The sequence below is a fragment of the Grammomys surdaster genome, unplaced genomic scaffold (assembly GCF_004785775.1).
Source record: "Grammomys surdaster isolate TR1022 unplaced genomic scaffold, NIH_TR_1.0 327, whole genome shotgun sequence".
In the NCBI taxonomy this organism is placed as follows: domain Eukaryota; kingdom Metazoa; phylum Chordata; class Mammalia; order Rodentia; family Muridae; genus Grammomys; species Grammomys surdaster.
In genome coordinates this window covers 505,297-517,820 of record NW_021604746.1, presented here as the reverse complement: position 1 = coordinate 517,820, position 12,524 = coordinate 505,297, and the positions used below count along the sequence as shown (strand labels likewise).

Genomic DNA, 12,524 nt, shown 5'->3' with positions numbered 1-12,524 from the left:
GACATCAGTGGGAGGAGTGACCCTTGGGCCTGAGGGTGTTCAATGACCCAGTGTAGGGGAATGCCAGGGCAGGAAGACTGGAGTGGGTGGGCAGGTAGGGGAACACCCTTATAGAGGCAGAGGGAGGAAGGGTAGGATGGGGGTTTCTGAAAGGGAGACCTGGAAAGGGAAAGTATAAATAAAGAAAATATCCAATAAAAAAAACTGTTTAAAATAAAAAAAATTAAAGGTTTTGAAGTATATTAAAAGACAGAGGGGGAGAGAGAAAGAGAACGGGAGGGGAGAGGGAGGGAAGGAGAGAGAGAGAGACAGACAGACAGACAGACAGACAGACAGACAGAATGAATTGCCCTTGGTCATGGCATCTGTTCACAGCAGTAAAACCCAAACTAAGACAATGTCCATACATTAAATGTGCTTCTTGTTTCATGGAAAGGCTTATGAGACTACTGTGTCAAACTTTTTTCACAGAGTGAGAAACTCTGTGAAACAGAATGTGACTGTAGGGTTGTGTGGTTCTGTGTCTGCTCCCCCACAGGGCTCGGCTCCTCAGGGAGGCAGGGCATGGGGGTTTTGACTGCGCTTACCCCACACCTCAACTGGCAGGTGTTGGGCTGTAGGGAAGCTACATGACACCACTCCAGGTGTGGGAAAGCACAATCTGAGGCATGGGACAGCTGGAGCTGGCTTGGAAGTCCCCGGGCCTATAAGGAGGCCAGGGCTGTTTGGTTCTCAGGTGCTTGGCTCCATCTTGGAAGAGCTGAGAATGGAGTGAGGGCCCTCAAGCTGGATCTGGCTGGGGTTGTGGGGAGGACTCTACCTGGTCCCTCAGGGAGAGTCCTTGGCTTGGCTTGTCGTTGGTTGGTTATAGGCTTGAGCTTGGCTTGGGCTTGGTGATGGCCATGTCTGGGAGGTCTTCTACAGGAAATTAGACGCAGCTCTGTAGCATGGCTCCCCACTGCAGGTCCCGATGAAAAGAGACTGTCCATGGTTTTAAGGAATTTATTATCATGGTAGAAAGTGGATGAGTAAAACCATACCCCCCTTCTCAGGTAGGCCTGAGGTTAAATACCTTTTGCAGGGAAGAGTGTCTGGGAAGGAAGACTTATTGGCTAAGTTGCCAAGCCTTAAGGTACCTCATTAAAATGGAGCTATGTCTACCTACCCTACCACCCCTTCAGGGTCAGCAAGGTTTCCAGCCTTAGCTCAACCCGGAACAAAGCTACCTTTCACAGTCCCACATGTGACTACATTAGAAATCATCTTTCTGAGTAATTATCCTTGTTCCTCTACATCCCTAATTTTCTTAAATCTCTTTATATCCAGGAAAGCATTCTGCCTGGTATCACGTGGTTGAACTGTACTTTTCTATTTAAGGGTTTGTTGGCATTCAGAGACGTAGCTGTGGAATTTTCCCAAGAGGAGTGGGGAAGCCTGGACTCCACTCAGAGGGCTTTGTACATTGATGTAATGTTGGAGAATTACAACAACCTGGTCTCTGTGGGTAAGAACATTTTGCTTGTAGAATTCCTACCACATCCTTTATATGTGTGGATTTAATGGGCTGTAAGCTCTGTTGAGCTGTCTTGAAAACAATCAGAGACTAAAGACAGTGTGTTCTTAGAAAAGAACTTTTTTATAATATTTGCGGTTTTTCTTTCCATCTTTCATTTACCGGTGTCACACAACCTTTGTTTTGGTTCCAAGATGCAATCAGCAACACAGTAGCATATAATATTTCCATGTATATCTGTTTTTTTCTTTTCTCTTTTTCATTAATTTATTTAATCACTTCACATTACAATCAAAGTACCTGCTCTCTTTGCAGCACCACCCTCACAAGGCCTCTCCCTGCACCAACCTTCCTCTTCACCTGTGGGATAGGGGAGATCCCACACACATGCTGAGTAGCAACCCACCCAGGCACTTTAAGTCACTTCAGGAGTAGGCATATCCTCTTCCACTAAGGCCAGACATGGCAGCCTAGTTAGAGAAACAGGATCCATAAGCAGACAATAGAGTTAGGGTAACTCCCTGCTCTAGTTGTTAGGGGAACTGTATGAAGACCAGGCTACACATCTGCTACATGTATACAGGTGAAGCAGTAGGTCCAGCTCTTGTGTACTTTTTGGTTGGTGTTTCAGTCTCTGGGAACCCCTAAGTATCCAAGTTAGTTGGCTCTATTAGTCTTACTGTGGAATCTTTATATCTTGCAGTTTCCTCACTCCTTTCCCAAACTCGTTGACAAGATTTCCTGAGCTTGGTCTAATGTTTGACTATGTGTCTTTGCATCTCTTATGGTCAGCTGCTGGGAAGAGCCTCTCAAAGGACAGTAATGCTAGGCTCCTGTCTGTGAATCCAGGATGACAGATTCAAATATATCCTGTCTGTGAATCCAGGATGACAGATTCAAATATATCCTGAGGCTCCAAGGTAGTTGACGGAGGAAGGCAGGCCTGCAGTGTGTCCCTACAGATACTTTGAGGACAGTTTGTCACATTCCCCACTCCCACCAAACTGGCAGGAGTTACTACTGTATTCATTTATGTCTGTCTCACATGGGGCACCTTTGTATCCAGGTCATCAGTGACAAATATAGTCAACAATATAGTCAAAAATATAGTCAAAGACAATGTCAACAATGTCTTTACACATTGTATCATTGTGACAAAGCTTTGACCAACAAAGAGGCATCAAAATCTCACAATGTGGCCCTGTGAAACCACTACCCATGCAATCATAGTAGTAGTTGTTTTCCCTATTCACACACAAATCTCCATGGACACATGGCTGACTGGCACATTCATCAAATTCACAGAGCTCTCCAAGGAATCCAAGGAAAGCAAGAGTCTTTAGATCTTCACAGTCTTTGTCCAAATTATTGGCCGTGTCTAAGCAACAATTGTTGTCTTGTAGAAAACCTTTGTGCATATAAATTGTTTTAGCAAGAACCTAAGAGATACCTGCTATTGTTCTTCTTGCAAAATGAATCTTGGCACCTCAAGTTACTGCAGAACTGGGTAAATCCTATCCTACTGAGGCCTGTCAAAATAGCCCAGTTAGGGGAGCAGGCTCAACAGGCCAGCAACAGAGTCAGGATAGGGTAAGCCCCTGCTCCATTTCTTGGGCGACATGCATAAAGACCAAGATGCATATTACATGTGTACTGGGGACCTAGGTCCAGTCCTTGTATGCACTTTGACTGTTAGTTCAGTCTCTAGGATCCCCCAAGGGTCCAGGTTACTTGACTCTGTTGGTCTTCCTGAGGAGTCCCTATCCCCTCCAGGTTCCTCAACCCTTCCCCGCAAATCTTCCACAAGACTTCTCAAGCTCCATCTAATGGTTGCTAGTGGGTCTCTGTGTCTGTTTTGGTCAGCTGCTGAGTGGAACCTCTCAGAGGACAGTTGTGCTAGTCTGCTGTCTGCAAGTGGAACAAAGTATCATTAAGTGTCAGGGATTGGGTCATGCCCATGGGATAGATCTCAAGCTGGGTCAGTCATTGGTTGGCCATTACCTCAGTTTCTGCAACATCTTTGTCCCTCCACTTGTTGTAAGTAGGACAAATTTTGGATGGAAAATTTTGTTGATGGATTGGTATACCCTTCCCTCCCCTGAGAGTCCTGCCTGGTTACAGGAGGTGGCCAATTCAGGCTCCATATTCCTAACTACTAGAAGTCTCAACTAGAGTCACCTCATAGACTCCCTGGGGCCTCCCCCATTCCAGTTATCATCCTAGAGATGTTCCCCTCAGCTCCCTTCCCAACCTGGGTCTGGGTTACTTCACTCAGGATGATATTTTCTTTCCATCCATTTGCCTGCAAATTTCATGATGTCCTTGTTTTTAATAACTGAATAGTATTCCATTGTGTAAATGAAACACATTTCTGTATCCATTCTTCAGGTAAGAGACATCTAGGTTGTTTCCATTTTCTGGCTACTACAAATAAAGTTGCTATGAACATAGTGAAGCAAGTGTCCTTGTGGAATGGTGGAGCATCTTTTGTTATATGCCCAGGAACAGTATAGCTGGTTCTTGTGGGTAGAACTATCCACAGTTTTCAAAGAAACCCTCAAATTAATTTCCAGAATGGTTGCTCAAGTTTGCACTCCCACCATCTATGGAGGACTGTTCCCCTTGCTCCACATCCTCTCCAGCATGTGTTCTCACTTGAGTTTTTAATCATAGCCATTCTGATGGATGTAAGATGGAACCTCAGAGTTTTTATTTGCATTTCCCTGATCACTAAGGTCTTTGAACATTTCATTAAGTGCTTCTTGAGCATTCAAGATTCTTCTGTTGAGAATTATCTGTTTAGTTCTGTACCCCATTTTTTAAATTGGGTTGTTTGGGTTGTTGGTGTCTAACTTCTTGAATTCTTTGTAAATTTTGCATATTATCCCTTGGTCAGATATAGGGTTGGTGAAGATCTTTAGGCTGCCAATTTGTCCAATTAACAGTGTCCTTTGCCTTACAGAAGCTTTGCAGTTTTATAAAAGTCCCATTTATCAATTGTTGGTCTTAGGGCCTGAGCCATTGTTTTCTTTTCAGGAAATTGTCTCATGTAAAATACTTTCAAGACTTTTCCCCATTTTCTCTTCTATTAGATTTAGTGTATCCAGTTTTATATTGAGGTCTTTGATCCACTTGTGTTTGTTTTGTTCGAGGTGGTATATATATCGATCTATTTTTATTATTCTTCATGCAGATATCCAGTTAGCCCAGCATCATTTGTTGAGATGCTTTTCTTTTTCCATTGTATTGTTTTGGCTTCTTTGTCAAAAGTCAAGTGTCCATAAGTATGTGGGTTTATTTCAGGGTCTTCCATTCCATCAGTCAACCTGTCAATTTCTATACCAATACCATTGCAGGTTTTAATTACTATTGTTCTTTAGTACAGCTTGAGATCAGGGATGGTGATCCATTCAGAAGTTCCTTTATTGGAACGGATTGTTTTAAGTATCCTAGATTTTTTTGCTTCTCCATATGAAGTTGAGAACTACTCTTTCATGGTTTGTAAAGAATTGTACTGGAGTTTTGATGGGAATTGCATTGAATAGGTAGATTGTTTTTGATAAGATGACCATTTTCAAAATGTTAATCCTACTGATCTGTGAGCATGGGCGGTTATTCCATCTTCTGATATCTTCCTCAATTTCTTTCTTCCAAGACTTAAAGTTCTTGTCATATAGTTCTTCACTTGCTTGGTTATTAAAGTGACATCAAGATATTTTATATTATTTGTGGCTTTTGTGAAGAGTGTTGTTTCCCTAATTTCTTTCTCCACTGGTATATAGCTTATGTAAGGACAGGCTACTAATTTTTTTGAGTTTATTTTGTATCCAGCCACATTGCTGAAGGTGCTTATTGGCTGTAGGAGTTCTCTGGCAGAATGGGGGGGGGGAGGTCACTTATTTGTGTAAAGAAGGGCAACTGATTTCATTAAGTTAATTTTCTATCCAGCAACTTTGCTGAAGGTGTTTATCAGCTGTAGTTCTCCTCTTGTAGAATTTTTGGAATTGCTGATGTATGCGATCATATCATCCACGAATAGTGGTACTTTGACTTCTTCCTTTCCAGTTTGTATTCTGTTGATCTCCTGTCATCTAATTGCTCTAGAAGTTCATTTACTATATTGAATACCTAGGAAGAAAGTGACAGCCTTATTTTGTCCCTGGTTTTAGTGGGATTGCTTCAAGTTTCCATTTAATTTGATGTTGGCTATTGGTTTGCTATATATTACTTTTATTGTGCTTGGGTATTTGCCTTGAATCCCTATCCTCTCCAAGACTTTACATGAAAGGGTGTTGGATTTTGTTGAAGGGTTTTTCAGCATCTAATGAGATGATCATGTTGGTTTTTTTTCTTTTGGTTTGTTTATATAGTGGATTGTGTTGATAGATTTTCATATATTGAAGCATCTCTGCATCCCTGGGATGAAGTCTACCTGATCATGGTGAATGATGTTTTTGATGAGTTCTTTGATTTCATATATGAACATTTTATTGAGTATTTTTGTGTCTATGTTCATAAGTAAAATTGGTCTGAGGTTCTCTTTCTTTGTTGAATCTTTATGTGGTCTAAGTATCAAAATAACTGTGACTTCATAGGACGAATTAAGTAGTGTTCTTTTTGTTTATATTTTGTGGAATAGTTGGAGGAGTTCTGATAGAATTCTACTCTAAAACCATCTGACCTTAGGTGTTTGTTTGTTTGTTTGTTGGATGGACAGACTTTTAATGACTGCTTCTATTTCCTTAGGAGTCATAGGACTGTTTAGTTTACCTGATATTCATTTAACTTTGGTAAGTGGTATCAGTGTAGAAAATAATTGATTTTATTTAAATTGTCCAGTTTTCTGGAGAACAGGCTTTTGAAGTATGACCTGATGATTTTTTAAATTTCTTCAATTTCTGTTATGTCTTCTTTTTCTTTTCTGATTTTTCTTAATTTGAATACGGTCTCTCTGCCTTTTAGTTACATTAGCTAAGGATTTCTCTATCTTGTTGATTTTCTCAAAGGACCATCTCTTCACTTCATTGATTCTGTATATAGTTCTCTTTGTTTCTAATTGGTTGATTTCAGCCCTAAGTTTGACTCTTTCTTCTTTTTGTTCTAGAGCTTTCAGGTGTGCTTTTAAGTTGCTAGTATGAGATACTTCCAATTTCTTTGTGAAAGCACTTAGTGCTCTGAATTTTCCTCTTAGCATGCTTTCACTGTGTCCCGTAAGTTTGGATATGTTGTACCTTTTATTATTTATTTATTTTTATTATTATTTTATTGGGTTTTATTATTTTATTTATTCTATCATCTTAATAAGATTGGACTTAAGGTCATCTTCTTGTGCTTTGCCTGTGTTAGGATATGCAGGGCTACATAGCAGGATAGCTGGGATCCAGTAGTGCCATATTGTTCTGGCTCTTTGTTGACTGTGATCTTATGCTGTCCTTTCACCATCTGGTTTTCACTGGTGTTGACCGGATGATCCTGATGCCAGCAGAACTTCGTGGGAAGGTAGGGAGAGCCTTGGGCCAGACAATGGAGGTCAAAGGGCAGTGCACAGTTTGCCCATGCAAGCTGTTACCCAGATCAACCTAGCTGGCAAGGAATTGACGAAGAGGGTTCAAAACTGGTTGTTCCTGAGTTCCCAGCACATCTCCACAGAGAAGCTGGAGGCTCTTGGGGTCCCACAAGGCTCCATTGTACAGTAGGGCGAGCCCACAGCCAGACAATGGAAGTCAGGGGAGCATGTGCCTGTGGGCAACTCATCTGTGCTAGCTGTGCCTCAGGCAGACTCAACCCAATTTTTTTGCTCTTACTGAAATGGATTCTTTTTTTATACAGTATATCTTCACTATAGCTACCTGACCCTCTACAGTTTATTTTGAAACAATTTCTGTCTCAATGATCTAGAGCCTTGGATATCTGGGAGGATGCTTGTTTTCTGTCCATTATTTTAAAGATCTCATACTTATTTTAGGGGGAAAAAAACCTTAATGCTTTTAACTAACCTTTAAATCTTAGAAGGAATTGTGTCTTCCAAACAGTACTCACTCTCTTCTTTTGTCATTATTAAGTGCAAATGCTGTGAACTTGGAATTGAATTAAACTCTACATCATTCTCATCTGAGAAAAAAAAATATTTAAACATAGAGACATGTATTCTAAATATAATCAGTAAGTGATCTCTATCCCAGGGCTAATTACTAACTCCTCAATTATAGATTTAACCTTCATTGAATGCTGTCACTGGTTTTATGAGAATGCATATAATTATGATGAAAGAAAAGGGTAGACAACTAGGAGCTGTATTCCAAACTATTGCTGTTTGACTTATCTTAATAGAAAACATAGGCACAGAGACATTTACCAAATGTTTAATTTTGGAACAGGCCCTGTTAATTTGAACTATTTTTATTTTCCAGAGAACTATTGCATACGTGATATTGTTCCTGAACATGTGAATACAGAAAAAGAGTCTTGTCAGTATAATGAGCTTGGCAAAATTCTTCATGAACACTTCAGATGTGCACTTTATAAAACTAGTATAACTACAGAAACCTCTAAAAACAACAGATGCTATAATGACAGGGATGTGTCTAATGACTCATCAAATCAAGATCGACATAAAAGCACGCACAATGTAGAAGAACCTTGCAAATCTAAAGACTGTGAGAAATCTTTCAATTTGTTTTCCAACATTAGTCAAGATCAGAGACTCTACACTGCAAAGAAAGAGCACAGACAAGAAGAATATGATGACTATTTCAGCTCTACATACAGTCTTATGCAACAAACAAACTACAATGGAAAGAAACCACACCAGTGTGGGAAATGTGGGAAATGTTTCAGTACCTCCTCAAATCTCACTGTACACCAGAGAATTCATACTGGTGAGAAACCCTACAAGTGCAACCTCTGTGACAAATCTTTTTCTCAGAGCACAACTCTTAAAACACATCAAAGACTTCATACTGGGGAAAAACCTTATAAATGCAGGGAATGTGGAATGTCATTTCCTTACTTGTCATCTCTTAAAGTCCATCAGAATTTGCATCCTGGAGTGAAGCCATACAAATGTAAGGAATGTACCAAATCCTTTACTATAAAGTCAACTCTTCTAAAACATCAGAGAAATCATACTGGAGAGAAACCCTACACATGCAATGTTTGTGACAGATCCTTTAGACAATGTGCAAATCTTAAAACACACCAAAGACTTCATACAGGAGAGAAACATAAGTGCAAAGAATGTGGAAAGTCGTTTACTCAGTCCTCATCCCTTAAAAAACATCAGAATTTGCATACTGGAAAGAAACCTTACAAATGTGAGGAATGTGACAAATTTTTTACTGAGAAGTCAACTCTTACAATGCATAAAAGAATCCATACTGGAAAGAAACCCTACAAGTGCAACATATGTGATAAATCTTTTAACAGTTGTACAAATCTTAAAACACATCAAACACTTCATAATGGGGAGAAACCTTACAAGTGCAACGAATGTGGAAAGTCATTTCCTTACATGTCATCCCTAAAAATCCATCAGAATTTGCATCCTGGATCAAAGCCTTATAAATGTAAGGAATGTGACAAATCCTTTACTCTGAAGTCAAGTCTTAAAACACATCAGATAATTCTTACTGGAGAGAAACCCTACAAGTGCAATGTTTGTGGAAAATCTTTTAACCAATGTACAAATCTTAAAACACATCAAAGACTTCATACTGGGGAGAAACCTTATAAATGCAAAGAATGTGGAAAGTCATTTCATTACTGGTCATCCCTTAAAAGCCATCAGAATTTGCATACTGGAGAGAAGCCTTATAAATGTAAGGAATGTGACAAATCCTTTTCTGAGAAGTCAACTGTAATAAAACATCAGAGAATTCACACAGGAAAGAAGCTCTACAAGTGCAACATTTGTGACAAATCCTTCACCTGGTGTGCATCTCTTAAAACACATAAAAAGTTTCATACTGGGGAGAAACCTTACAAATGCAGAAAATGTGGAAAGTCTTTTCCTCAGTTATCAACCCTTAAAAGACATCAGAAAATTCATGAAGATAAGGGACATATTGGGAAGAAGCTTTACAAGTGCAATGACTGTGACAGATCCTATACCTACCATTCGTCATTTAGAAGGCATCAGAAAATTCATTCTCCATAGAAATTATACAAATGCATAGAATGTGGCAAGTCCTATATTTAACTGTCACATCTTAAAATACATTACAGGAGCCAGACTGGAAGGAACTCCTACAAATGCATGGACTATAACAAAGCTTTAACCAACCACTCATATTTTAAAAGATATCAGTGTTCATACTGACTAGAGAGAGACCTTATAAATGTAAGACACGTAATAAATCTTTTTATAAGTGTTCTACTCTTAGAGGACATCATAAAATTCATACTAGGAAGAAAAATACCAATTTAAATACCGTGACATAGCATTTATCTTGTATTCTCTGCTTACAAATCACATTATACATAATATAAACATAATGATAAGAAATTTGTGCAATTCTTAAAATAGTTTAAATCATAGAAGACTATCATAGAGTTTATATTTAAATAAAATTCTGCAAATGTATCTGCAAAAAGCTGTGGGTTTTTTTTAATATGTATAGTTATTTAGACTGTATGTATCTTTGTACACATGGAAGCCAGAAGTGGATATCAAGTTCTCTGAAGCTGGAGTTATAGGCAGTTGTGAGCTGCTATTTGTGTGTTGGATATTGAAGCCCTATTCCCCGGAAGAAGAACCATTCACTGCTCTTGATTGCTAAGCCATTTCTCCAGCCCCTGGGAAAAGCTATAATAACATTTATCTTCAATATCCAAAAATTCAAACTAATGCCAAGCGTGGTGGTGCTCACCTTTAATCCTAGCACTCATGTTCCGTGTAATTTTAAAAAACACACTTCCTCCTTCCCGGGACCATCCCCCAATCCCAACCCCGGAAAGCCAGGAGCTGCTGTCAGAGTTCCACCAGCTCCCTCTTGGCTTCTCTTTGTTCCTCCCAGCCAGCTTTGCCAAGCGCCAGCTTTTGCCCAAGGATGAAAAACACGTCAGACAGCTTTATTATTTTAGAACTTGTCAGAGAACACAGTTCCTGGGCAAAGAATCTCCTGTTCTAATCTTATCAGCTAACAGCTAGCGCCTTCCTCCAACCCCCACCTCCTGGGCCCTGACTGCACGCCATCATTGAGTGGGTGTTGGGCCTTAGGGAAGCCACGTGACACCAGTCGAGGGGTGGGGAAACGCAGTCTGAAGTGCCAAACAGCCTGCTAGCTTGGAGGCACCCGGAGCCTGTGAAGAGGTCAGGGCCATTTGGTTTTCAGGCTCTCGGACATCCAGGCACTGCTGGAAGCCGCAAGAGCTGAGAATGAAGTGGGGGCCATCTGGCTGGATCTAGCCCGGGTCCAGGGGAAAAATGGTGGTGCTCTGGCTGGTCCTGCAAGAAGAGTCCTTGGCTTGACTGCAGTGGCAGTCTTGGGCTTGATGGCGGTTGTGACTAGGAGTGCAGAGAGGCCTTCTACAGGAGATTAGACAGATGCTCTGAAGGCAAAGGCCATCTCCATGGCTCCCCACAGCCTGGATCCTGGATCCTGGATCCTGGATCCTGGATCCTGGATCCTGGATCCTGGATCCTGAAGAAAAGAGGCAGTTCATGGTTTTAAGGCATTTATTGTCATGGCGGAAAGTGGATGTTTAAAACCATACCCTACTTCTCAGGGTGTGCCTGAGATTAAATACCTTTTGCAGGGAGGAATGTCTGGGAAGGAAAGCTTATTGGCTAAGCCGTCCAGGCCTCTAGGTACCTCATTAGCACGGAGATCTATCTTGAGCCTAAGTGACCATCGTTTTTCTCATCTACATGAAGGGGGCTTGGGGCATTGCTCTTACATGACTGATGACTACAAATCTATGGGGGGCTACAGTTAGTGACAGGCTGGTGCCCAGGAGCAGGCAAAGCTTCTACCATCCCTTCAGGGTCTATGGGGATTCTAGCCTTAGCTCGACCGAGGATCAGGCCCACATACAGTCCACTGCCCCACAGTTATTGTCTTGTAAACCTCGTGGATAAAGGCCTTTCTGTTGTTGTTTGGCTAAACAGACACAATGTGCTTATCAAATTGTTTTTTTTTTTAATATCCAGCATCGATGCCCACAGTTTAGCAATGCCAGTTTTGGCCAGAGAAGCTTTTAAAAGTGAGTAGTTGTTACCAAAACAACTTATAAGTGGTCCAAGTACCAAGAGAAAGAATAGATTGAATAATCTGCACCTTTATCACCACCTTCAAGGCACAGGGAACACGAAAAAGAGGAAGCCAAAAAGATGGGGATCAAAGGAAAGGTGGTGTCTTCCAAGGTGTGGCATAGCTCTTACGTTCTTGAGCTCTAGCCACTGAGATTATCTGCAGAGAACCTGGACAAGACTGGACCTGTGAACATGTATCATGGAGCAAGAATGTGTCACAGAGCATCTCCCCTGAGGATTGATAGTCAGGGAGTGGCTCACAAGGCTGGAAAGCTTTGTAGAGGATCTATAAGCAGTAGTAGTTGCAGGGAATGATACTGATGGTTTTTCTTTTCTCAGCATTGTAGCCACTGGTAAAATGTCTATGTTTGCATAAGTAGCCCTGATGTAATTCACATACACACACACATATACACAAATAAAAAGGGAACTACTAGTTGGGAAGAGAAAAGGTATCAGGAGAGGAAGGGGGACAAGAGGGGATAATGGGAGTAAATATGATAAAATATACATGTATGACAGTTTCACTAAAAATCATTAATATATATAGCTAATATAATTAGTCAATACTTTTTAAAACCCTCAGTGCAGTATATTATAACAATGTGTCTGTTTTATCTACTGTACCGGAACAAGCCATAAGAACTCAGAAAATGGACCTCTATGGTATCCATTGTTAGCTCATTATTACTGCTCACAAATTTTGATGGAGAAGTTGAAAGCTACCAATCTGTAACACACCCCACCTCTCAGGCACCT

At 40.6% G+C, this 12,524-nt stretch overlaps 1 pseudogene; it reads left to right on the top strand.

Annotated features, from left to right (window-relative positions):
• Positions 1-1,453: 1,453 nt before the first annotated feature.
• On the top strand, positions 1,454-9,952 carry LOC114630096 (annotated as a pseudogene).
• Positions 9,953-12,524: the final 2,572 nt, after the last annotated feature.